At 36.5% G+C, this 17,523-nt stretch overlaps 2 pseudogenes; both read right to left on the bottom strand.

Moving 5' to 3' along the window:
- Positions 1-10,797, bottom strand: part of LOC122697695 — a 66,020-nt pseudogene extending 55,223 nt beyond the window's left edge.
- LOC122697930 lies at positions 9,211-9,317 on the bottom strand (annotated as a pseudogene).
- Positions 10,798-17,523: the final 6,726 nt, after the last annotated feature.

Below are 17,523 nucleotides of genomic sequence, written 5' to 3'. Positions count from 1 at the left end.
AGTTATACATATATATATACATTCTTTTTCATGTTCTTTTCCATTATAGTTTATCACAGGATATTGAACACAGTTCCCTGTGTGTGTAGTAAGGCCCTGTTGTTTGTCCACTCTGTATATAATAGTTTGGATCTGCTAATCCCAGACTCTCAGTCCATCCCTCTCTCACCCTCTTTCACCCATGGCAATCACAAATATATTCTCCACATTGAAAATATTTCAAATATTTTGGATTAGATAACCAGGAAAACAAGAATTCCATATTCTATCAATAAGAATCAGAAAAGAATCATGTAGATGTGTTTCAAACTTTGAAATTTTAACTTCAATCAAGTGTGAATACATATCCTGAGCTTCCCCTCTAACAGATTTACATTTAATTGAGAGTAAGAACAAAAAGTATGTTCCAAAAGAGACAGTTTATGGAAATTGAGGTGTTTACTTCTGAGGGTGAGGACAGTATTTACAGTAGTTGAAAGCATTAGGATTCTGCTATGACCTTGCATTGTACTAAGTCTTTTAAATATATTGATTCATTTAATGCTCACAGCATCTCTGTGAATCAGATATATTATTATCCCCATTTTACAAATGAGGAAACTGAAGCACAGACAGGTAAATGACTTGCCAAAAGTTGCATGGTTTGCTATGAAAAGCTAAATTTCAAAGTAAACATTTTCATGCTATTCGACTTTTTCAAACCATGTGCCTCTATTATTTTTAACTAAAATTTAAAAATTCCAGTTGAATAGAGATTTCCTGCTTCCATTATATTTTTTATGGAAAAAACACTATCAACTTTGCCCCCAAATATCACTGAATTGTAAAGTTGTTTTTTTTACTTATACATTCAATACTTAATGCAACACTGAGATCTAAAAAGAATAGGCAATATTTTATTTATTTTTTAAAACATTTATTTACTTGGAGGATAATTACAGTATTACGATGGTTTTTGCTATACACCAGCATGACTTGGCCATAGGCATACACCTGTCCTCTCCTTCCGGAACACCACTCCCACCTCCCTTCCCGCTCCATCCCTCTAGGTTGTCACAGAAACCAGCTTTGGGTTTCCCACTAGCTATCTAGTTTACATTTGGTAATGTATGTGTCTCAGTGTTATTCTCTCAAATCATCCCACCCTCTTTCTCCCACTGAGTCCAAAGTCTGTTCTTTCTGTCTCTGTCTCCTTCGCTGCCCTGCACTAGGGTTGTTGATACCGTCTTTCAAGATCCCATATATGTGAGTTAATATACGATATTTGTCCTTCTCTTTCTGCCTTGCTTCACTTCTGTATAATAGGCTCTAGATTCATCCACCTCATTAGAATGAATTCAAATGTGTTCCTTTTTATAGCTGAGTAATAGTCCATTGTGTAAACATACCACTATCTCCGTATCCATTCATCTGCCAATGGACATCGAGGAAAACAGGAAACATTTTATATTGGTATTTGTAATATCAAGGCGTGAACTTTAAGAAGTTGACTTTTTGTTACCCAGCCCTCCTTTAACTAAATTCTATTCTGAAATCTCAGCCTATTATCTTAATGCATCTTTAAAATGGATTGCCTGAGTGCCTGGACACATTTATACTTAAAACAGTTTGCTGAATTGCTTCTACTTAAGTAAACATTTCATGTTACTACAGGCTTCAAGTTGATTTTCAATTTAATAATATCTAGTAAAACAAAACAAGGAGTAACATAAACTGAATTAGCTTGCTTCTTATTTTTTTTTTCTTCAAGGAATTTCTTCAAAGAAAATCAGGAAATTATATACATGTTTAGAAAAAGTTTTATCCATATCATAAGACCCAGGACTTCATAGGAAACAGGTTTTATAGATAATCTGCTTCCTCTTGAAATATTTATAATAACTGAGGACATACCTTCTGGTCAATAATATCATCCAGATAAATAATAATTTTAGTTTTCATTACTTATTTAGTACCTTGGAGTATTATATAATCAATTTAGTCCAATTTACAGGATGAAACACAAATTTAAATAATTGAATTTGGCTTATAGTACATCTTTATTTCTTTTAAACATAGACATATACTTTACAAGTTAAGCTTTATTAACTTTACATGGACATACCTTTTTGGAAGTAGAATATTAATTAAACAGAATAAAGGTTTAGAGATGGATATTGGCTAATATATATATTTACATATATGCATATGTTATAAAAATAATTTTGCTTTATTCTCTAAAACATCATGTCTATGATTTCACCCTGGAAATCATTCCAATATAAGTCAGTGCTTTAAAATATATATGCTAATAAACAATGCTCAATGTGCTACAAAACTAATTTAGTTATCTTTTTTATGAATTTCCCTTCTAGTTACCTCATTTTGGTATTTATAGTACAGGAAACTCTGAATTTTACCTTATGGAGACCTTGCATGCAGGAGCACTGTATATCATAGCCTGCAGTGATTACCCAAATATAATTTAAATAAAAAGTATGAGCTTACTTGCAGAAATTCTTCCATCTTACAGCTTACAGAATATTAAAAGTTGATCTATATGCATATATAACAAGAAAGTTTTTAATCCCATTTCTGAACAAGTGGAGAAAAGCATGATTTGAAAAGATTCATACACCACAATGCTCATTGCAGCACTATTTACAATAACCAGGATATGGAAGCAACCTAGTTGTCCATCAACAGAGAACAGATAAAGAAGATGTATATACATTTAATGGAATATTATTCAGCCATTCAAACGAGTGAGATAATGCCATTTGCAGCAACATGAATGGGCCTAGAGGTTCTCATACTGAGGGAAGTCAGGCAGAGAAAGACAAATATCACATGATATATGTGGGATCTTGAAAAAAGGGTACAAATGAACTTATCTACCAAACGGAGAGTTACAGATGTAAAAAGCACGATTATCAGGGGGTAAGAAGGTGGGGAGGGATAAGCTGGGAGAATGGGAGTGACATTTACACACAGCTCTACATAACATAGACAACCGACAAGGACCTACTGCACTCTCCTCAGTAACCCTATGACCTACATGGGAAAGAGACTCAAAAGGACTGGGCATATGCATTTGCAGCTATTTCACTTTGCTATCCACCTGAAACTGACAGCACTGTAGGTCAACTAGACTACAATAAAAATTAAAAATAAATTTAAAAGCTTAAAACCAAGGAAGCTTTTTAGAATGTACCTTTGAAATTCAGTTGTTCTACACAAATGTTTTTAGAAGAGTAAGTTTGAAGAATATGACAAGAATTTAGAGTACCACAGTTTTTTTTTTTTTTTTTTAATTGTCAGATGGTTAAACATCTTCATTATAAAGCTACAGTAAAGGCATTTATGTGAAATGCACATGTATGTACATGTTTGAGGTATAAGAAGGGAGTCTCCTCTCCTGGTTACACTACTTCCAATGGCTATTTCCATCTTATTAATTCAAATCGATAGTTGGTTGATGCTCTAAGCTTAGAGTTCAAAATCATCCATGTGTCATTTTTCAAGTTTAGATTAAATCTCCCAGGATCATAGGTGATACTAGAACGAGGTTGGGAGAACATTATATGGAGCAGAAATGGAGCACAAGTACAGTGAAATGTAATTTTTCACTTGATGAAATGATGTTGATCTAGAAATGATGGAAGAGAGAGTACGAAATCATCCCAAATACCAGTGATCTAAAGTCCCTATTAAAAGTTGGGTTTTCACAGGATGTTTAAAAAGAATCAGTCATATATGTACTACCACGTGTAAAACGGACAGCTAGTGGGAAGCTGCTATATAGCCCAGGGAGCTCAGCTCAGGGCTCTGTGCCAACCAAGAGGGGGTGGGGTGGGGGGCAGGGATGGAGGGAGGCTCAAAGGGGAGAGAATGTATATACAGCTGATTCACTTTGCTGTACAGCAGAAACCACCATCACATTGTAAAACAGTTAGATTCCAGTTAAATAGTAATCATTTTATCAGTCTTAGTTCTTTAGCTTTTTTTTTTAAATAAGATAGCCTCAATTTAAAATAATTGCACTAGTTCAATTTCACTCATGTAAGAAAAGGCAGTTCTGTGCAATCAATCTGTCAAACACGTACCAAAAAATAAAACAACTGAAGAAAGTAATTAGGTTCTCCAAAGCTTCTTCCTTTCTGTTGCTCTCATGTTTCTTCTAACATCTACTTTCTTTCTGGAGGCAAGCCTTCCACCTAGGGCGATGCTTATTGTAGGTGTCCCTATAATCCAGATGCGCATCTGTTCTTTCTTTCTCTCAATTCCTTCTGATGATAAAGCTACTCATCTCTTACTGAGGTGATAACAGGAATGGATATTTGTAATGCACTCTGCATTTTGTATGTCCTTCATTAAAAGCAGCTGAGTTGGTAGCTTCATGAAGGAGGATGCATTCTGCATTTGTGTGTGTGCACGTGTGTGTCTGGGGAAGAGTGTTTTGTAATTGTTTTCATTCAGAAGAACATACTGAAAGCTTCGCTACAAATTAATATTGTCATCAGTAGTGACATATGAAAATCTTGCTCATTAGTCTGTGATCCGGAGGGAGAATATTTAATAACTCTTGGTCAATGCATCTGTGATTCTTGTAACTATCATTGAAAATTTTTTAAAAAATTGATGTTTACTCTGGAATTTTATGCTTTTAAACATTATTGACTTCCAAGAAGGAAGTCAGATGTTAGAATCTTATAGCATAAACTTCAGGAATAGAAAAACTACTAAGTACTACTTAATTAAATAACACAGATTTAGGACATTTAACTTTTTAGCCAAATGTATTAAGATACAATTGACATAGGACTACAACTCACCCATTTAGAATGTATAGTTCAGTAATTTTTAGTATACTCACAGATATGTGCAATCATCTCCATGGTTAACTTTAAAACAATTTTGTCCCTGCAAGAAGTCTCATGCCCTACCAACCCTAAGCTATCACTTACTGCATTTTTGTTAAATCTTTAAAACCTTCATGAATCAGTACTTTGATATGAATCTCCAACTCTCTCTGCTATTATCTGTAAATTAAAAAACTTCAATTGTTGAGCAATGTTAGGTTTACAGAAATATTAAGCAGATATGCATAGAGATACCATATATTTCATTGACAATACCCTTCCCCCTTTTCCCTGTTACTAACACCTTGCATTAGAGGTACCTTTTTATAATTGATGAGCCAATACTGATATATTGTGATTAATTAAATTTTGCATTAGTTCACTATTTGTGTTGTTTGTTATATGGGTTTGAATAAATGTATAATGGCAGGTATTGGCCACTACAATCTCATACGGAATATTTTCACTGCCCTACCCTAGAAACTCCTATGATCTACCTGCTCATCACTACATCTCTTTCCCTAATTCCTGACAACTCCGAATCTTTTTACTATCTCCATAGTTTTGCCTTTCCCAAAATGTTGCAGAGTTGGAAGGTTTTCTTTTATATTATCTTCCAGAAGTTTTATAGCTTTGTGTTTCATATTTGTGTGCATGCATGTATGCTAAGTCACTCTGTCATGTCTGACTCTTTGTGACCCTGTGGACTGTAGCCTGTCAGGCTCCTCTGTCCATGGGAGTCTCCAGGCAAGAATACTGGAGTGGGTTGCCATGTCCTCCTCCAGGGAATCTTCCCATCCAGAGATGGAACATGTCTCTTACGTCTCCTGCATTGACAGGCAAGTTCTTTATCACTAGGGCCACCTGGGAAGCCCATTTTATATTTAGATTTGTGTTTATATTTAGGGCTTCCCTTGTGACTCAGCTGGTAAAGATTCTGCCTGCTATGCGGGAGACTTGGGCTCGATCCCTGGCTTGGGAAGATCCCCTGGAGAAGGAAAAGGCTACTCACTCCAGTATTCTGGCCTGGAGAATTCCATGAACTGCATAGTCCATGGAGTTGCAAAGAGTTGGACACGACTGAGTGACTTTCACTTTTCTTTTTTTTTTCATTTATTTTTTTAGTTGGAGGCTACTTTACAAAACTGTAGTGGGTTTTGCCCTACATTGACATGAATCAGCCATGGAGTTACATGTGTTCCCCATCCTGATCCCCCCTCCCACCTCCCTTCCCATCCCATTCCCATGGGTCTTCCCAGTGCACCAGCCATGAGCACATCTCTCGTGCATCCAACCTGGGCTTGTGATCTGTTTCACACTTGATAACATACTTGTTTCAATGCATTCTCTCAGATCATCCCACCCTCACCTTTTCCCACAGAGTCCAAAAGTCTGTTCTATACATCTGTGTCTCTTTTTCTGTCTTGTATATAGGGTTATTGTTATCATCTTTTTAAATTCCATATATATGCATTAGTATACTGTATTGGTCTTTATCTTTCTGGCTTACTTCACTCTATATAATGGGCTCCAGTTTCATCCATCTCATTAGAACTGATTCAAATGTATTCTTTTTAATGGCTGAGTAATATTCCATTGTGTAAATGTACCATAGCATTCTTATCCATTCATCTGCTGATGGACATCTAGGTTGCTTCCATGTCCTGGCTATTATAAACAGTGCTTTGATGAACATTGGGGTACACGTGTCTATTTCAGATCTGGTTTCCTTGGTGTGTAGACTTTCACTTTTAAGTAAAGTATCCCCTGGTGGCTCAGACGGCAAATCATCCGCCTGCAATGCAGGAGACGGAGGTTTGATCCCTGGATTGGGAAGATCCCCTGGAGAAGGGGATCTTTTCCAGGCAACCCATTCCAGGACTCTTGCCTGGAAAAATCCCATGGACAGAGGAACCTGGTAGGACTGTGTCCATAAGGATGCAAAGATTTGGACACGACTGAGCGACTTCATTTTTATTTTTAATGTTTCTAAAAGGTATAAGGTTTATTTATAAATTCACTTTTTTTTTTCTTTCTGCACGTGGATGTCTAGTTATTCCAGGACCACTTGTTGAAAAGACAATCTTTGTTCTTCATATTGCTACTGTGCCTTGGTCAGAATCAGTTTACTGTGTATGTCTGGGTCTGTTTCTGGGCTGTCTGTTCAGTTCCATTGATATGTTTGTCCATTCTCAAGCCCATACTACACTGTCCTGATTACTATCACTTTATAGTAAGTCTTGTTGTTGTCTCCAACTTTGTTCTTCCTGTTCAAGATTGTGTCATCCATTCTGGGTTTTTATAAACTCTGGAATCAATTTGTCAATATCTTGCAAAATAACTTTTTTGATTTTGATTGGGATTAATTAAATCTATGGGCTTCCCAGGTGACTCAGTGGTAAGGAATCTACCTGCCAATGCAGGAGATGCAAGAATTGTGGGTTTGATCCCTGTGTAGGGAAAATTCCTTAGAGAAGGAAATGGCCATCCACTCCAATATTCTTGCCTGGAAGTTTCCATGGAAAGAGAAGCCTGACGCACTACAGTCCAGGGGATTGCCAAGAGTTGGACACGACTTAGCGACTGAGACACACATATTAAATCTGTAGCTCAAATTGGGAAGAGCTGGCATCATCATAACACTTTTTGTCATCCTATACATGAACATGAGTATCCCTTCACTTATTTAAATTATTTGATTTCTTTCCTCAGAGGTTTATAGTTTTTCCTCATTTAGGTATAGTACATATTTATATCTAAGTATTTCATTTTGGGTGCTAATGTAAATGATGCTTTTTGAAGAAATTTCAAAACCCAATTGTTCATTGCTCGTATACAGGGAAGCAATTAGCTTTTATATGTGAATATGTATCCTGCAACACTTGCTATAATTGCTATAGTTCCCAAAGTCTTTTGGTTGGTTCAGCAAGATTTTCTATATGGCTAATCATGCCAACTACAAAGACAGCTTTATCTCTTCCTTTTTGATTTATATATTTTTAATTTATTTTAGTCTAATTATATTAGCTGTGAATTCTAAGACAATGTTAAAAAATGTGTTGAGAAGGGATACCTTTGCCTTGTTCTTAATCTTAGTGAGAAAAACATCTAGATTCTCACTAATAAATACTGTATTATCTGTAGGTATATTATAAATTCTCAACATCAAGTTGCAATAGCTCCCTTGTGTTTCTAGTTTACTGGAAGTTTTTGTCATGAATAAACATTGGATTTGTCAAATCCTTTTTCTATATCTACTAGTATCACTTTATAGTTTTTTTTTTTCTTTAACCTGTTTGTATGATGAATTACACAAATTTGTTTTCTTGTGGTAAACCAGCTTTGTATAGCTGGAATGGGCCCCACTTGTTCATGGTGTATGATACTCTTCAAACATAATTGAATTTGATTGACTAATATTTTGTTCAAGATTTTTGCAACTATATTCATTTGTCTGAATTTTTCTTTTTTTTATAATGCTTTGTATGCTTTTGACATTAGGATAATTCTGGCCTCCTAAAATGAGTTAGAAAATATTTATTCTAGCTCTATTTTTAGAGAACAATCATGCATTTTTCCTAAAATGTTCTGCTAAAGTTCATCAGTGAACCCACGTGGCCCTAGCGCTTTCTTTTTGGCAGGTTATTAACTATAGTTTCAAATCTCTTAGTATACATAGGCTAATTGAGATCGTCTATTTCCCTTTATGTTATTTTGGTGCTGGAACAACTGAATATCTACATGCCGAAAAAGTGAATCCAGACAAAGACCTTACAGTTTTGATATACATTAAATGGATCTCAAAATGGATCATGGAATTCAATGTAAAATGTGATAGGCTTTAATTAAAATAAAATACTTCTGTTTTACAAAAGACACTGTTAATAGAATGAAAAGTCAAGCCACAGACTGGGAAAAATATTTGCAAAAAGATATCTGATAAAAGACTGATTTCTATAATATACAAAGAATTCTTATAACTGAACAATAGGAAAGCGGTTAAAAATGGACAAAGATCTTAAGATACACTTCACCAAGGAAGATATACAGATAGCAAGCAAGTGTATGAAAAAATGCTTAACATCATATGCCATTAGGAAATCATAAATTAAATCAGCCATGATGCACTACTGCATACACTTCAGAAAGATGTAAAGTCCAAATACTGCCAACACTAAATACTGATGAGGATGTGGAGCGACATAAATGCTTATTCCTCACTTGTGAAAATACAAGATGGCACAGTCACTTTGGAAGACAATTTGATAGTTTCTTATAAAATATTCATACTCTTAACATATAATCCAGCAATTATACTCCTTCATATGTGCACAAATGAGTTGAAAACTCATGTTCACAAGAAAACCTGCACATGCGTGTTTATAGAAACTTTTTTTTTTTTAAATTTTTTTCAATTAGCAATAATCGCACCTCGGATAAACCTCATTGGCTACGATACTGCCACTGCACAAAGCTTGAAACTTTATTTTTAATTGTTGAAACTTGGAAGCAATTATGATGTCCTCAATAGGTAAATTAGCTATGTTGTATCTGGCCAATAAAATAATAGTAGCCATTGAAAGAAACAAGCTATTGAACCACAAAAAGACATGAAGAACCTTAAAAACATATTGCAAAGTAGGAAACCATCTTAGAAGACTGCATACTACATGATTTCAACTATGTGACATTCTAGAAAAGGCAAAATTATGGAGACAGTTTAAAGATCGGTGGTTGCCAGGGGTTAGAGGTGAAGAGCGGGTGAATGGGTGAAGCAAAGGGTGTTTTAAGTGAAAAGAACTACTTTTTATATATAGGGGTGGATTACAGCATTATGTTTTTCTTAAGCTTATAGAATGTGCAGCACAAAGAGTGAACTCTATGTAAAGTATGGACTTTAGTTAATAATAATGTATTAATATTAGTTCATCAATTGCAATGTATCATATATGTATATATATATATACACACAAAAGTAACTGTGGTTTCAGAATGTGAATTTAAAATCATTGTAACTGAGCTCAAAACCATCTTATTAATCAAAATAGGAACGATTACAATCAGAACATATTTGCCAATGAAAAATAAGTTTATTTATTCCTGTAGCATAAAAATCTGTGCTTTGGGATTATACAAAACACTTGGAAAACATTTTCTGCATCCTGTGGAAGGGTTTTCCCTGCAAAAAGTTGTCTAGATGCTTGAAGAAGTGCTAGTCAATTGTCTAGATGCTTGAAGAAGCTGTCGTCAGTTGGTGAGAGGTCAGGCGAGTGTGGCTAATGAGGCAAATCTAATTTGTTCAACTTCTGAAGCATCAGTTGGTTGTGCAATGTGCAGTCGGGCGATGTTGCAGAGAAGAATTGGGCCATTTGTGTTGATCAATGCCAGCTGCAGGTGTTGCAGTTTTCAGTGCATCTCGTTGATTTGCTGAGCATACTTCTCAGATATAACGGTTTCACCAGGATTCAGAAAACTGTAGGGAGTCAGATGGACGGCAGACCACCAAACACTGACCATAGCATTTTTTTTTTTTTTTTTTTTGGTGCAAATTTGCTTTAAGAAGTCCTTTGGAGCTTCTTTTTGGTCCAGCCACTGAGCTGGTCATTGCTGGTTGCCATATACAATCCACTTTTCATCACACATCGCAATCCGATTGAGAAATGGTTCATAGTTGTGCAGAATAAGAGAAAATGACACTTCAAATGACAACTTTTTTTTTAAATATATTTTCGATCAGCTCATGAGGCTTTTTCACCTTTCCAGTTTGCTTCAAATGCCCAATGACCACAGAATGGTTGATGTTGAGCTGTTTGGCAACTTCTTGTGTCGTTGTAAAAGGACCAGCTTCAGTGATGGCTCTCAGTTGGTTGTTGTCGACTTCCAACAGCCAGCCACTCTGCTCCTCACCTTCAAGACTCTTGTCTCCTTTGAAAAACTGCCTGAACCACCACTGCATTGCACGTCTGTTGGAAGTTCCTGGGACAAAGGAGTCATTGATGTTGCCAGTTGTCTCCACTGTTTCACGACCCAGTTTGAATTAGAATAAGAAAATTGATCAAATTTGCTTTCTGTCTAATATCATGTCCATAGTTTAAAATAATATAAAATAAACAGCAAGTAATAAGTAATTAGCAAAAAAATATAAAGAGCGATATGTGCATTAAAATGATGTATAACATAACCACATTTACTTAAGAATGTATTCCAATATCAACTGGCAAATTTCAACAGTGCAAAATTGCAATTATGTTTGAACCAACTTAAATATATAGTATTTCTTGTATACATGTTTTCTTTATAGAAAAACAGAGACAGAGAATAAACTAGGGACTTCATTTTGAGAAGGAAAATGGTGACTAGAAGAGCTACAAGGAAGTGTTTTACTGCCTTTCACATTGGGAAATGAGTCAACTGCCCCAAATGGTAAAACCTTAGAGGAGTGAACTCTATTTCAAGTTGGTATTTATAATTAAATTTTGAATACAGTGCAAAAAGCTATTCTTTGACTCATTTTCATATAAAGCCAAAACACAGGATTTTTTGTTTGTTTGTTTGAAAAGATCAGAATCTATGAAAACTCTGTTTATGTAGCTTAAAATGTTTAACATTATTAGCTTTGAAAGTCAACCAGTCACATATTAACTTTCATTAATTTCAGTGATATTGATTCTTAACACAATACTCATAAAAAGGTAAACCATTAACATTTTCAAAGATTAGCAAAGCCTTTCCTAGAGAAGAGACTCTGATAACCATCATCCTTGATTGAATCTTAATCAACAAAATAAATCATGTTTATCAATAATTTATAATTAACTCCTTTGTTGAAGACATTGAAATTTTAATCAATAAAACTTTAGATGTAAGAATTGTTTGAAAAGATGAAAAATCTGTATTCTGGTCTTCAGTATACATGTGATACATTAGACAAATTTGGGGTGTAACTTCTAAAAACTTGCTCTCTTACTCTGTCACTTAACTCACTTTTACTTTTATTCTCACATCCAGCTGTACATGATTTCTTTGTAAGAAACCTGATATTAAGAAAAAAGAGAAGAAAAGAAAATCGCTATTGAGTTAAAGGTGTTATATTTTTATTATTGTTATTATCCTTTGGTTATGAAAAGTCTGTAATATCAAAGATAGCAGCTTTTTCATCTATAAAATCTCTTGATTTTTTTATTTCTTTGTGTGTTTTATGTGTGAAAAAAAGTGGCAAAATGACAGACTGTAAAATTTTGAAATAGTCAATCTCATATTCATTGCATACAAATGTGTATGGAAGAATGCATCAAGTCACGCTGTCCTGCTGGGTTGGGAGAAAGCTGTTTCAGTGAAATTAGTGCAGATTGGTGAGTAGTTACTCTCACAGGCTCAGTTCATTTGGTGAAATCCAAAGCACATTACCCCAGGACAAAGACTTCTGCAGTTCAGCCAATCTTACAGGGTATAAGGTTCATAAGTAAAAGGACACACAATTTTTGCTATTTTTTATTGTCTTGGAAAAAGCAATACTTAATTGAGGCAACTTCCAGAGTCCTGGATTCCTAAATTCATTCAGCACCAACCAAGGGACATGTATTTGATCAAAGGAAAAGCAGTACAAACCAAGAGCTGATAGGGCACACTTAAAAAAACTAGACAGTTTACATAGAATTTCCTCATTTTAACTTCATAATAACCATGTGCAATAAGTTATTTCATAGTTGAAAATATTAACATTAAAAAAGCAGAGCTTATAAAAATGGCAAGGCATGTGGTTAATATACACACAAGTAGCATTTCTATATAATAGCAACAATGAGAATACATAGTTTTAAATAACACATCCTTTTTGTGTAATCTCTGAATGTGGAAAATTATGAAAAGTTTAATGAAATACATATAAAAGGAAGTTAATGATGAAGTTTTAGCCCATGTTCATGGATATAAAGGCTTGAGGTCTTTAAGATGTCAGCTCTCCTAAACTCATCTGTAGATTTGAAGAAATTCAATAAAGACTCTATAGGGCTTTTCAAAGAACTTGGTAATATTATTGTAAAATACATATCAAAATAAAAAGGCCAAAGAGAAGGAAGCTCTGGAGAAAAAGAATAATGAATATATAAGCAACAAGAGTAAAAATCAGCAGGTGGGACTACATCAAACTAAAAAGCTTCTACACAGAAAAAGGAACAACAAAATGAAAAGGCAATTTACGAACTAGGAGAAAATCCTTAATGAGTATGCTAAATGAATCTCCTGGGCGGGGTGGGGGGCGATGTCAACAGAGTGATGACATAATTGCGCTCTTTGAGAAAGCTGGATACAGTTAAGATCTTGTTTGTAAAGATGATGTACAATGGCAGAGCAAGTGAGGTACTCCTGGGTAGCTGGATAAAGCTGGATGAAGCCAGTGTCCCTATGGAGATAAAAGCAAAGGGGCTGTTGACAGAGACTAAGAATAAAACATATCAGCCAACACTATATCAGCCAATGTTATTAGTTTCTGATATGATTGAGTTTGTGATTTCAATAATATTGGGCACAGGGGATTTAATGGATGGTAACATGGCATTAAGGTTGTGGTAATCCATCATGAAGCACTATTCTTTCTTCCAAGTATAAGAACAGGATAAACTGGGCTGTTCAGTGGTAACTCAGTGGGGATAGTCCTTGAGGGTTGAGTTTTATTTACATTATACCATATATTAAATATTTTGACTGAAGAGATGGTCCATAGTGCCCCATTTTGTCAAGACACTTTAAAGTACCAGTCTTAATTTTATTGCTCATTGAATCAGAATGTTATGCCCACTATGAGATATTTTTGTGAAAAAGGCATAATGACTATGGGGAGTATAGACAAGACCACAGTTGTTACAGTTAAGGTGAGATATAACTGGTCTCCTATATTTTATGTTCAATAATTTCCCCAAGGTTAGAAATGGAGCCTTTTTTAAAATTTGGTGGAAACCCATGGTATAACTGTAGTCTTAGACCCAGTATTGAATAAGGCTATGAAGCTGTATTTTAGGGGATGTTAAAGTTAATTCAGAACCTATTTTGCAGAAGCACAAAAGTCAATCAAGAACTTTTTATCTGTTTGTTGCTTAAGTTATTTCAATAAATTTTGCATTTACGAGTGGGTCAAATTGTGAACTTCTCTTTCAGTTTTTTTGTTTCTTCCCTCTGTATTCAGATTTCCTTCTTTCTCTTACTTCCTCGTTTTCTTACTTTTTGTTTCTTTCCTTCCTCTCTTTCTTTTTTCCTTCTTCCACAGTTACTGGGCATGCCTCAGGCTATAGATCCTGCCAACAGTGATACCTTTCTTCCTTCACAGATTCTCATGTCACTGGCATCAAAGTAATGTTGTCAAACACAGATTTGTATGCTTAATGCCCCATGAGGCTAAACAAACTGAAACATCTGAGTTTGGAGCAGAGGAATATTTATTGTGAAGATGAAGCAAGAAGAACAGATGACTTGTGCTCAAAAGACCTGAGTTTCCCAATGGTTTTCAGGGAAGAGTTTTTAAAGGCAAAATTTGGGGTGAGGGCTGCAGGGTATATGACTTCCTTCCAAATGGCTGGTAATAAGGTAACAGGATGATGTCTTTGGAATCTCAAGTTTCTGGTTTCAGCTAGTCTGGGTTCTACTTACTGTGATCAGGTTATCGTCACCATCCTCCATCCATGATGGGGGGGGGGGGGCGGGTGGGGTGAGAAGGGGTCTTAGTTTCTGTAGAATAATTTGAAGATAAGCATCATATAATGTTATCATACCCCTTTAGGAGAAACTAGGAACCCTATGAATCTATTGTCTTATTAATTGCTTGAGCTTATTCTTTAGACTCAGGGAAGGCCTAGGAAACTAATGCCTTTTCTCCTATTTTAAAACAAGAAACAAGGGACACAGAGGGACTTCTGTACCCAGGAGGGAATGTCAGTTCCTGCTAGGTTTCAGCTGTGGCCTCTGCCACAAAGATGGTTGATTAACTCCCACACTGCCACAAGGATGTTGTACATTCTATAAACCTGAGGATCTATAACCTCAGGTTATATGAACTTGAAGACCATGAACATTTCTGTGATAGAGCCACAGGCTTCAGAAACAGTAGCAGCAAAAGGTATTTAGTGAGGTCGTAGTTATTCTCTTGTTTTTAGAAATGCTGCCATCAAGACACAAGATCCTAGGCTAAGACACATGATTCCTTTCCCTCAATGTTGATGACTCCTGTTCCTGGTGAGTTAAAAGGGGAGGAGGGAATTTTGACCTTATTTAGCTTAGATCTGAAAAGTCATGGTGTCATTGCATGAAGGGGAACTTCTTATCTAAAAGGCTAATTTTATTGGAGATAGTGAAGGACAGGGAAACCTGGCATGTTGCAGTTTATGGGGTCACAAATAGTTGGACACAACTTAGTGATGGAACAAAAACAAATTTCATTGTAATAAAAGCATGATGAGAAACATGTTACATGTGGATGCAGGAGATTCCCGTCTCTCTTTACCTTTATATTTGTCTACTTTCCAACACATGTGATTTCCAGTCAGCCTGGAGAGTGCTGGCCTGTCTGCCCATGCACCCCTGCTCTTTACAAGATGCATGATTTGCTGCTACCTGACCTGTGCCCCCCGCCCTTTCTCTGCTCATATTTAGCTCCTGTTTGCCCTAATATCCTGACTCAGTTCAGTTCAGTTGCTCAGTCATGTCCAACTCTTTGTGACCCCATGAACTGCAGCACGCTAGGCTTTCCTGTCCATCACAAACTCCCAGAGCTTACTCAAACTCATGTAATCGAGTCGTGATGCCATCCAACCATCGCATCCCTTCTCCTCCCACCTTCAATCTTTCCTAGCATCAAGGTCTTTTCCAAAGAGTCAGTTCTTCACATCAAGTGGCCACGTAATGGAGTTTCAGTTTCTGCATCAGTCCTTCCAATGAATATTCAGGACTGATTTCCTTCAGGATAGACTGGTTGGAACTCCTTGCAGCCCAAGAGACTGTCAAGAATGAGAGTCAGGGGATAAATGGGGCCCTGGGGTAAACAGTTGGAGTCCCTTCTCTGTTGACAAATACAGCAAGTTGAAATTACCTGGATAATCGAGGGCAGAGGCTGAACCCGCCCAGACAGAAGATGAGAGACCACATATTTCCTATTCCTGAAGGCGGGAGACCTCCCTGACTACACAAGCACAGGCAGGCTCCTTGGAGGCCAGAAGGGGAGCGGTACTAACTACCCACAGGCCTCTTAAGAGGGTTCTGCAGTATACCAAATTCGGACTCTGCACCAGGCAAACCAAAAGTATTGGACAAAGGAAACTAGAAGAAATGTTCTATATAAGAGATTTAAACTTCCATGAGGACATGAGTCTGAGTTCAGGTATGTCTATCCACATGCTTTGTACCTTTTTCCTTGTGATAAACACTTTTCTTATTTCACTACTTTCTGTCTTTGTGGGAATGCTTTTCTGAAAAGCTGGAGAACCTGGGCCTTGTCATCGACCACTGGTTTAGTGGTTAAGATTTGATGCTCTCACTGCTAAAACCCAACCTCAATCTCTGGCTGGGAAACTAAAGCCTTGCTTCAAGTAACTGCAAGTCAAGGCCGCCAGAGATCACGTTGGTATAGGTGGGAAATTCAAGCCATACAGGAAAATATTTTTTCCAACTCCAATTCCTAATAGTCACAAAAACCCCAGGTCATCTTTTTTTCCTTGCTCTTTCAAACAGTTTTTGGACCAGCTGGAGAAGGCTTCTTTGCTCTTTTCAGAAAACCTCACTACATTTCATTTCATAACATCTTGCTGTGTGTATGTACTTGTATGTATGTGTGTGTTTGGGAAGAAAGGTCATCATTTTTGACATACAAACCAAAGTTTGGGTGAGAGTTCATCCTGTCTCTGCAATTTGTTGGAAACAAATGATGTTAAAACATGCTGTCTGGATGGTGCCCACGTCCACTCCAGGTCTGTGTCTTCTGACGTGGCTTGCTAGCTCGCTCTGTGGCCTGCTAGGGCTTCAGGGCACTTTGTGGCTGACCACTGGGAAGTTTCCATGCTTAAAGCTGTGCTGTCTTGTCCTGCATTTTCTTAGTCTTACTGAGTCTCTGTTACCAATATATTTAACTGATCCAAGTCATGGAAGTTAAGTCCAATGCTGTAAAGAACAACACTGCATAGGAACCTTGAATGTTAGGTCCATGGATCAAGGCAAATTGGAAGTGGTCAAACAGGAGATGGCAAGAGTGAACATCGACATTTTAGGAATCGGAGAACTGAAATGGACTGGAATGGGTGAATTTAACTCAGATGACCATTCTGTCTACTACTGTGGGCAAGAGTCCCTTAGGAGAAATGGAGTAGCCATCAAAGTTAACCAAGGAGTCTAAAATGCAGTACTTGGATGCAATCTCAAAAGTGACAAAATGATCTCTGTTCATTTCCAAGGCAAACCATTCAATATCACAGTAATCCAAGTCTATGCCCCAACAAATAATGCTGAAGAAGTTGAAGTTGAATGGTTCTATGAAGACTTATAAGACCTTCTAGAATTAACACCCTGAAAAGATATGCTTTTCATTATAGGGGGCTGAAATGCAAAAGTAGGAAGTCAAGAGATACCTGGAGTACCAGGCAAATTTGTCCTTGGAGTACAACATGAAGCAGGGCAAAGGTGAATAGAGTTTTGCCAAGAGAAC

Source organism: Cervus elaphus, chromosome 7 (assembly GCF_910594005.1).
Source record: "Cervus elaphus chromosome 7, mCerEla1.1, whole genome shotgun sequence".
In the NCBI taxonomy this organism is placed as follows: Eukaryota; Metazoa; Chordata; class Mammalia; order Artiodactyla; family Cervidae; genus Cervus; species Cervus elaphus.
This window is presented reverse-complemented; position numbering and strand designations above follow the sequence as displayed.